Below are 10176 nucleotides of genomic sequence, written 5' to 3'. Positions count from 1 at the left end.
TGTTAAACTTATTAGTAATTTCAAATCCATTACATATTTAATAATTTGATAAAACATTTTATATTATTTAAAAGAAAATGGTGTTCAACTAGTTACTTTAAGAGATTAATGAACAATTTTCTGCTCGTGCAAGAAATAAAAGCATTTATGCAAACGTTCTTTTTTTTTGTTTTTTTTTTTATAGATAACATGTTCCTTTACACAGACGGCCCAGGGAATTAGTAAGACAATCTTTGATATTTATTAAAGTTTCTTTCAAGCAGACGAAAGCGCGGGTAAGGACTTAGGGCTTGCTCGTTGAGGTGAAATAGGTAATAAAAGTTAATTATAAACAATCAGCCGCACGAGTCCAACCTCGCACTTACTCGCGCAAGATGACGCTCAACACAGTTTCCGGAAAATAATTGCATTCCCACAGTGGAGGAAACATTCAATTAGAGTATAAGTGAACATGTAATTAGCCCTAGTATATTAAAAACGCTGTGATGAATTGATAGAACAATTTTCAAGAAAACAGTTTAAGAGGAAGAGCACGTGTACGTCAAGAAATTGGATCAACATCCTTTATCGTGCTGGTATTCGAAATCTATTTCCTCTAGCCTCAGCTTGCAGATCGAAACTCACAGAGACCTATGAGTAACTTGAGAATGTTTTATATGGATTTGTTTACAGGTAAGGGCATTGTAAAACTCTGTAATAGGTGGCAACTTCTAAAATGCCCTATTTTAGATGTTAACATATAAAACACTGTGTTATACAGCATCGTATAAATTATCCTCTGTTGAGTAATACTTTATAAAGAACACTGTGATAGCTACCATCTTATAAAATAGCCTACACTAGGTAACAGTTAATAATGAACGACTTAACTGAAAGCTTGTCAACATCTTACAAAGTATCATATATTATAAAACACCTTATAAAGTATCCTATGCTATAAAACACCTTATAAAATATTCTATGTTAGTTAACAACTTATATTGTACTGAAAGCTAGGCTACATCTTACAAAGTATCCTATACTATAAAACACCTTATAAAGTACTCTATACTGGGTAACAACTTAACTGAAAGCTAGGCAACATCTTACAAAGTATCTTATATTATAAAACACCTTATAAAATATTCTATGTTAGTTAACAACTTATATTGTACTGAAAGCTAGGCAACATCTTACAAAGTATCCTATACTATGGCACACCTTATAAAGTACTCTATACTGGGTAAGAACTTATATTGTACTGAAAGCTAGGCTAAATCATACAAAGTATCCTATACTATGACACACCTTATAAAGTACTCTATACTGGATAACAACTTATATTGCACTGAAAGCTAGGCTACATCTTACAAAGTATCCTATACTATAAAACACCTTATAAAGTACTCTGTACTGGGTAACAACTTAACTAAAAGCTAGGCTACATCTTACAAAGTATCCTATGCTATAAAACACCTTAGTACTCTACGCTAGGTGACAACTTGCACACTATTTTGTCCACGGTAATAATAGAAAATCAGCACCATTATTTCTCAGATCATTGCATATCTTAGCACATTTTTTCTTATTGTGTAAGAAAAAGTATTTCTTGTTCTCTAATCATACTCTCGTTGTTATGACCCAGGTGGCACAGCAGTATGTCTGCGGACTTACAATGCTAGAAATCGGGTTTCGATACCCGTGATGAGCAGAGCACAGATAGCCCATTGTACAGCTTTGTGCTCAACAACAAACCAACTCTTTGTTATAAGGAATATTTCAAGAATAAGTTTGGTGCTAATTGACTTTTAGTGAACTTAAAAATATTTGAAGATATTGCAGAAATGATTTTAATCGTCTTTGTTTAGAAGATGGAAGGCTTTAAGGTTCATATGAGAATATGAAACAAGAAATACAAACAATTTAAATGAAAGTAGAAAAAGGTTTGAGAAAAGATATACCGAACTTCGACTGTTAAATATTTCATTTAATACTTATTGCAATTTTTTCTTTGGTTACTAAACAACAGACGTTTGCGTCAAAAGCATGTTCGTACGAGATGTAACCCTGTGTACACGGGTGGGATCAACGTGTGCATGTCATAACCTTTTAAAATATGCCATTCATTATGCTATTATGTACTTGATGTCAAAGTTATCAACTATTCATTTTACCCTAAATTGCTGAATTAGCAATAGTTCGTGGTAGAGTAGAATTAATACGATATAATATACTGAGAAAATCTGTATTTTTGTATTTCGGATTTCTAGAGGTTTTGCAAATGCAGTGTGCAAACTATCCGATAGACAAAAGTATTTTTATTCTTTTCGCAAACTTCACCTTGCACTCGATTTGTCAGACTGAGGTCATCAGTTCACAGACATATCTGGAGAACAAATACGTTTGTAACCCATCTGAAATTGTGTACAACAGACTTGTACATTTTATTAAGCGCTTGCCACACTTCCTGTAGATTCACATAATAAATTTGGAATTATAATCAACATTTTTTCTCCAATACGGGGTCGGTCTAATAGACCGAGTCTATTCACTTTCTAGCAGAAAGACCTTCTCCAACAACATTTTCTTCATCAGGACTAATGCTCCATGAAATTCTGATGATTGATGGCTTAAAAAGCTTTTTATGGGGAAATTAAATTAGTAAGTGACATGAAAGAAGATTAGGAAGAAAAACTGAAGAACAAACAGGTAAAAACAAAATGTTCTTAAGTTTTTTATAGAAGATTTACGCAAGTAGATGTAACACTTTAATAACAAAGCATCTCAATCAAGCCTATGTGCTCAGCTGTGCCTGTAACGATTTACCAGTCAATCGACCGTGTCAGTTGAAGGGGCGCTAATTTAATTCGGTCCACTAAGGACAATCCATCTTGTATTCAAACCTTTACTATTTAAATACGAAAGTGATTTTTTAGGTTATTTTTCTTAAAGTATAAAACCCGATGCTTCGAGCAACGGTTTCCCAAGTATTTTTTTATTATTATAACTCTTGAGATATAAAAATAAATTATCAATAAAGTTGGGGTTCATACATGTTGAAAATGTCATGCTTTTTAAATTCACACTACTCACGGAAACTTAATATGATTAAACTTAATTAAATATGATCAGTAAGCCTGAAACTAATGTGTTTGGGTTGGTTGTTGTTAAGCGTAAAGGTAAACATTGGGCTATCTGTGCTGTGCTCACCGCAGGTATAGAAACTTGATTTTTAATGTTATATGCCCTCAGAATTATTACCGCTCAGCCACCGGAGGAAAGAGGGACGAATCGTACAAAATGCTACGAAATCGCCTACTGAATCTTATAATTCAGTGAGGATAAAACTCAGGATAATTTTAAATAAGAGATAAACAAAGACATCTCAAACTTGGGGAGGGTTATTAAAATATCAGTACAAGCTTAAATACCCGTATAACTTATTAAGATTATAGCAGAGCATGAAATAACTGAGCCCAAAGAAAGCAGTATCTCCGCGTGCATTTCATGACTTCACAGGTTGTGACAAGACTTCTGCATTTACAAGAGAGGAAATAAAGCTGCATGGAAAGCGTTTGAAGATATTACACCAGCTTCTGAAGCTATGGAAAGCGTTTGAAGATATTACACCAGCTTCTGAAGCTATGGAAAGCGTTTGAAGATATTACACCAGCTTCTGAAGCTATGGAAAGCGTTTGAAGATATTATACCAGCTTCTGAAGCTATGGAAAACGTTTGAATATATTACACCAGCTTCTGAAGCTATGTAAAGCGTTTGAATATATTACACCAGCTTCTGAAGCTATGGAAAGCGTTTGAATATATTACACCAGCTTCTGAAGCTATGTATAGCGTTTGAATATATTACACCAGCTTCTGAAGCTATGGAAAGCGTTTGACGATATTACACCAGCTTCTGAAGCTATGGAAAGCGTTTGAAGATATTACACCAGCTTCTGAAGCTATGGCAATCGTTTGAAGATATGAAATCAGTTTCTGAAGCTATGAATAATGTCTCTAGGAAAAAGACCATAAAGGAGGTAATGTCTTTGCTGAAAAAGTATGTGATACTGATGCATGACAGAGAAAGCGCAAATGTAAACGAGTCTCGCAAGGAACTCTTTTCAAAGAGAGGCACACCAATTGATGCAATTCCTTCAAGTGTAGCAGTTCTACTTTAACACACTAGAAGAGCCGCATACCAGGTTGGACATTGTTTGGGACAAACATTTGGTGTCTGGACATTGTTGGGGACAAACAATGATGTCTGGACATTGTTGGAGACAAACAATGATGTCTGGACATTGTTGTAGACAAACAATGATGTCTGGACATTGTTGGGGACAAACATTTGATGTCTGGACATTGTTGGGGACAAACAATGATGTCTGGACATTGTTGGGGACAAACATTTGGTGTCTGGATATTATTAGAGACAAACATTGGTGCCTTTTTTAAAGAGAGAGGGGATAAATTAGAGGAGTTATATAGAGCCTTTTTGGACTATACTTCCACAAGCATCCGAGCTTTTGAAGGGTGAATGCAAAGCGTATAAGGGGTGTAAGGGGGACTGCAGACATGTGAGAGTAGAAGTGTTGTGTACAGAAGAGATTATGAATGCGAATAGGCATTGGAAAAACAAATGATAAAGACAATCTCTGTTCCTGAGGCCCCCCAGTGGCACAGCAGTATGTCTGCGGACATACAACGCTAGAAACCGGATTTCGATACCCATGGTGGGCAGAGCACAAATAGCCCATTGTGTAACTTTGTGCTTAATTCCAAATAAACAAACAAATTGTTCTTGATTAAAAAATACTGTTCATCAATCAGTCACAATGACCAGCCAGTACATGAATTTTGTTAAAAAAAGGGGTTAAAAGCCACGTGAAATAATTAGAATAGGGTCGCATGTGAGATTTTGAGATGTCCAAAGAATGTGAAAGTATCAAAAGATACACTGTAGCTTTTATATTTACTCTCTCGGCAATGCCCCCCCCCCAGTGGCACAGCGGTATGTCTGCGGACTTACAAAGCTAGAAACCGGGTTTCGATACCCGTGGTAGGCAGAGCACAGATGGCTCATTGTATAGCTTTGTGCTTAGTTACAAACAAACAAACATTCCTAGTTTCAAATGACTAGTTATACATTATAATCGTAAGCGTGTTTGTCCATACAACTAAATAAATAGCTCATGCAACTGAAAATGTCTATTACACAATACAAATACAAATTGTATTAATATAAGACACGAATTTTGTATTATGTCGTTTTTGGCTGAAAACATAAAACTTCTTCTTAACATCCATCCCTATTGTTGAAATCCCTGAAAAACATACGATGGAGAACACTTAATTGAAAAATAAGAGTTTAATGGAATCGTTAGTCTTTGAAAACGTACCTCCAACTGAAGTTCATTAATACAAGTTTGTAGCCAATTAAGTGACCTGATAATAATAAATAATGTAGACTACATGGTATTAGATTTTGGGGTCATATCTTCCCGATAAATACAGTGCAGATAACCCTGGGGTCATATCTTCCCGATAAATACAGTGCAGATAACCCTGGGGTCATATCTTCCCGATAAATACAGTGCAGATAACCCTGGGGTCATATCTTCTCGATAAATACAGTGCAGGGGGAAGATATGACCCCAGGGTTAGATAAATACAGTGCAGATAACCCTGGGGTCACATCTTCCCGATAAATAAAGTGCAGATAACCCTGGGGTCATATCTTCCCGACAAATACAGTGCAGATAACCCTGGGGTCATATCTTCCCGATAAATACAGTGCAGATAACCCTTGTACAGCTTTACGAAGAAAAACACTTTCCAATAACATAATTCATTCAGTTCAAAAATGGATTTTCTTCGTGTATCCAAATGCGGTATATTTTATGTAAGAAATGATATTTTCTATTAACATCCAACACATTCTGTGTATGTCTGTTTGACAAGAAACAAATTTTGAAGATTCAAACATTTTTAATTTATTAATTTCCAAAAACAATAAAATCACACAATTTCTAATGTAACGACTAAATTATTTTTACCTTATAACAATAACTCAAATTTTTCAAATGAAAATTTATTTTCTAATATCTTAGTAAAATAGCTGTATTTAACCAAACTGATTTGTTCTGGTTACACATTCCAGAAACTGATGTGGGTTTTTTTTTCTGCATTTTTTGTTAGTTATTTTGTGTCTCTTGCAATGATTTGGTTGATTTTTTTTATAGATGTTATGATTTATAACCTTGATTTAATATAAAAATAAATTATTAATTGTTGGGTCACAAAAAAAACAACTGATAATTTTAGTAGATATGGCCAAGATATAAAAAAAATTAATTAACAAAGGGTGATTTCTGCATTTTGTTTATTTTCACTGCAGTATTATTTTGATTTACTATTATTTTTATAATTTTTCTAAATTATGGTCATTCACGTTTCTTTAAAAACGGGATCTAACACCAAATTTACATTGCACATGAGTTAACTTAATTATTTCTTAGATAGTTCATATCAATTCTGTATTCACTTGTTCGTTTATTTGCTTTCACCGAACATGCTCGTCCTTTCAACCGTGGGGACATTACAAAGTGATGGTCAATCTCACTATTTGTTGGTAAGAGTAGCCCAAGAGTTGGCAGTGGGTGGTGTTGACTAGCTGCCATCCCTCTAGTCTATCGCTGCTAAATTAGGGACAGCTATCGCGGATAGCCCTTGTGTAGCTTTGAGTGAAATTCAAAACAAACCAAAAAATATGCTTTAATGAAAAGCATCACATTAGGCTGTCTCCACCGTGAGGAATCGAAGCCCGGATTTCAGTGTAGTAAGTCCGTTATTTAACGCGGACCAGCCATGGGACTCCCGTGTAGCTTTGCGCGAAATCCCAAACAAATCAAACCTATTATAAAAATGTAAGCTTCCCCCCACCCGCTCGTGTAAGTACGAATAGCTAATATGATAGCGATCTCAGCCTTCACAAACCCATCAATATTTAATAAAGATACGTTATTATGCATGCTTTATGAGCTGCCTATCGTTGTTCTCTGGTTGCTTACCTTAAAATATATTTTATAACTGGTTCAAAACGGATTAATAAGTAGCATCGTCGCCAATGGATACGGCAAACTTAGTCTGGTTGGAATACTATTATTATTATAATACATTCTTCTAATTCTTGAAAGTCCCTGAGGAACTAGATTAAGAATGTAATGTAAAAAAATATAATAGGCCTAACACTAATGTCTAATGGCAAGTAAATTAATGATAGTCATGATTCGCCAGCTTGAAAATGACGTTCACACCATAATATATTTTGCCACTGACGAGAAGGCTTATGATACCGATCTCAGCCTTCGGAAACCCATCAATATTTAATTAGCATTCGTTATTATACAATATTTATAAACAGTCTGTTGGTCTTCTCTGGTTGCTTTCGATAAAGTATGTTTTATAATAGGTTTAATGACGGATTATGTTTCTTCATAAACATTTGATGTAGTCTTTCTCTGTATTATCCGAGAAAAACCTAGGCTTACAAAAAAAAAGAAAAAAGACAGCAGTTAATTAAATATTGAAAATCTTTCAACAAATATTTTGGAGTTCCAAGTCATCCTTGTAGGAAAATCATATATAGTATAAACATATTTCTCTCCAACCCTCGGCCAGGCATGGCCAGTTGGTTAGGGCACTCGACTCGTAATCTGCTGGTCGCGGGTTCGAATCCTCGTCTCACCAAACATGCTCGCCCTTTCAGCCGTGTGGGCGTTATGATGTGACGGTCAATCCCACTATTCGTTGGTAAAAGAGTAGCCCAAGAGGTAGCGGTGGGTGGCGATGACTAGCTGCCTTCCCTCTAGTCTTATGCTTCTAAATTAGGGACGGCTATCGCAGATAGCCCTCGTGTAGCTTTGCAAACAAACAATCTTCTACCCTCAAATGTCTTCGTAGTTAAGCACAAAACTGCCCACCATAGGTATCAAAACCCGGTTTCCAGCGTTGTAAGGCCGAAGACATACCGCTGTGCCACTGGAGGGCACTACTCTCAAAGTACTCGAAATTCTTAATTAATCCGGATTTTAGGAAATTAATACTCGATCCGTATTGGGAATAAATAACATCACGTGCATATTGAAAGCATTTTTAATATCATTCTCAGTACTCGGTCGCGGTCCCCACACTTTTTAGTCTGTCTCAATAAAAATGCGTCAAAAGTAGGAAAATTACTTTCAGAAAAGCAGGAGAATACATAACATCTAATCCGGAAACCAAAAGCTTCCAGTTCTCTAAGGCGAGCCTTGGACCTCTGGTGTAATGGGTGCGCCTGTAACGCACATTCCCCCCCCACTTTTAATTTGCCCCCCTGGAGACGATTATACAACTACAAAAAATATTAGTACGAACAGACACAGTATTTCACCTAAACTTCCAGTTTACATTGCACTAACGTACTAGTCTCACCTAAAATAATAGGAAATTATTTAGCTGCCACTAGAGGGCGGAACGTTTTTGTTGTTGTTGTTGATATTCCCACAAATTTACTCAACGATACCTGCTCTCGACTTCCCTAGGCTAGAATAAGGGCAGTTAGTCAACACCATCCAATCCACCGTCAATGCTTGTGCTGCTCTTGTCAGACAGAATAGTGGGATTTGACTGTCACTGTTATAACACAGACCCACACGCTAATCACTGGGCCGCGTTCGGCCTGAAGACGGCGGAAAACCTTTGCATTTTCATGTTTTAAACGCAAAGCTTCTCATAATGGAAATCCGGAATTTTACCCTTATAAGTCATCAAGATTACCGTTAAGCGTCCTGTATACGGGGTGCAGAAAGATAAAAAAAACTTTACTTTATATGACTTGTTGAGCTCACGAAGGATTGTGCTTTCAATTACACATTTTTTTCAAATTTTCAATGAAAAGGAATGATGAATCATTTTGGAACTATGGTAAATAATAATTATTCACAAATAAAAGAAAACAAGTGCTTATTTTTTATTTACAACTAATTCAACAAAATTTCAACTTTCAAATAATATGAAAAGCATCGGGTATTTCATGTGAAAATAACATGTAAAACATGGGGTATTTCATGTGAATATAACATGTAAAACATGGGGTATTTCATGTGAAAATTACATGTAAAACATGGGGTATTTCATGTAAAAATAACATGTAAAACATAGGGTATTTTATGTAAAAATAACATGTAAAACATGGGGTATTGCTTGTCACTTTATGTACAAACTTTTCATGTGAGTAAATAAACTAATTAGCTACTGCAGATACTACCTGACTACATCGCACGAGGATTTTGCAACTTAAGCGTCTGCGCACGTCCACAGAATGCTATTCGAGGTGTTACGGTGAACGTGAGGCTACTGGGGCGCCTTTAGTCTGCCCCGTGTTTTCGTGGTGTACGATTGAAAGCCGATTCCCCCCGGCGCAATTCATGGAAGTTGTTCTGTTGGGTCATCACGTGTGTTCAGCCACATTTACTGTTATATAGAACATGATTTAGTGACTGATATTAATTTATTTAAGCGTTATTTTACGTCATCGTAACCCTTAATTATCGATGGCGTTTGAAAGTTGTTGCATATTTATTTCGGTGTAGTTGAACCGAACCCTACAACAACATGAACATTAACGGTCTCAGGCCATTACAAAGTTCGCCAGATGTTAGGCTGTACCGCGTCACATACGATCAGATGATGAAACATGACCATAATGTGTGAAAACGCTTGCTAATAATCTGAGTCTAGAGAAACAGACCTGCCACGTGTCATATCTACTTTATAACGTTGTCTGCCTAAGATCTCTGGAGATGCCCCTTAGATTTGGTTGGGGGTACCACTCTCCTCCTGGACCTCCGAAGGTCAATATTCCCAAACGGGACAGATCAAGGTCACTCTGTGTTGACCGAGTCGCGACCCCGTTTCTCCTGCCGCCCACAACGGGGCGACCCTCTCACCCGTTTGGAAGGCGAGGTTCTGGAAGCTGGTCAGTTTCTTATATTCACAAATTTCCTTAAAGTTATAAAGAGCTCTAAAGCTATGTACTTTATATAATATACTATTGATAGTTTTTAAAGCTATGTACTTTATATAATATACTATTGATAGTTTTTTAAAGCTATGTACTTTATATAATATACTATTGATAGTTTTTTAAAGCTA

At 36.1% G+C, this 10176-nt stretch overlaps 1 protein-coding gene across 1 annotated transcript in view; it reads right to left on the bottom strand.

Annotated features, from left to right (window-relative positions):
* The window catches only part of LOC106461747 (GTPase-activating Rap/Ran-GAP domain-like protein 3), a 96954-nt gene that overhangs the window by 62284 nt on the left and 24494 nt on the right, over positions 1-10176 (bottom strand). The gene's annotated exons all lie outside the window — the stretch shown is intronic.

The sequence above is a fragment of the Limulus polyphemus genome, unplaced genomic scaffold (genome assembly GCF_000517525.1).
Source record: "Limulus polyphemus unplaced genomic scaffold, Limulus_polyphemus-2.1.2 Scaffold1023, whole genome shotgun sequence".
NCBI classification, from domain to species: Eukaryota; Metazoa; Arthropoda; class Merostomata; order Xiphosura; family Limulidae; genus Limulus; species Limulus polyphemus.
This window is presented reverse-complemented; position numbering and strand designations above follow the sequence as displayed.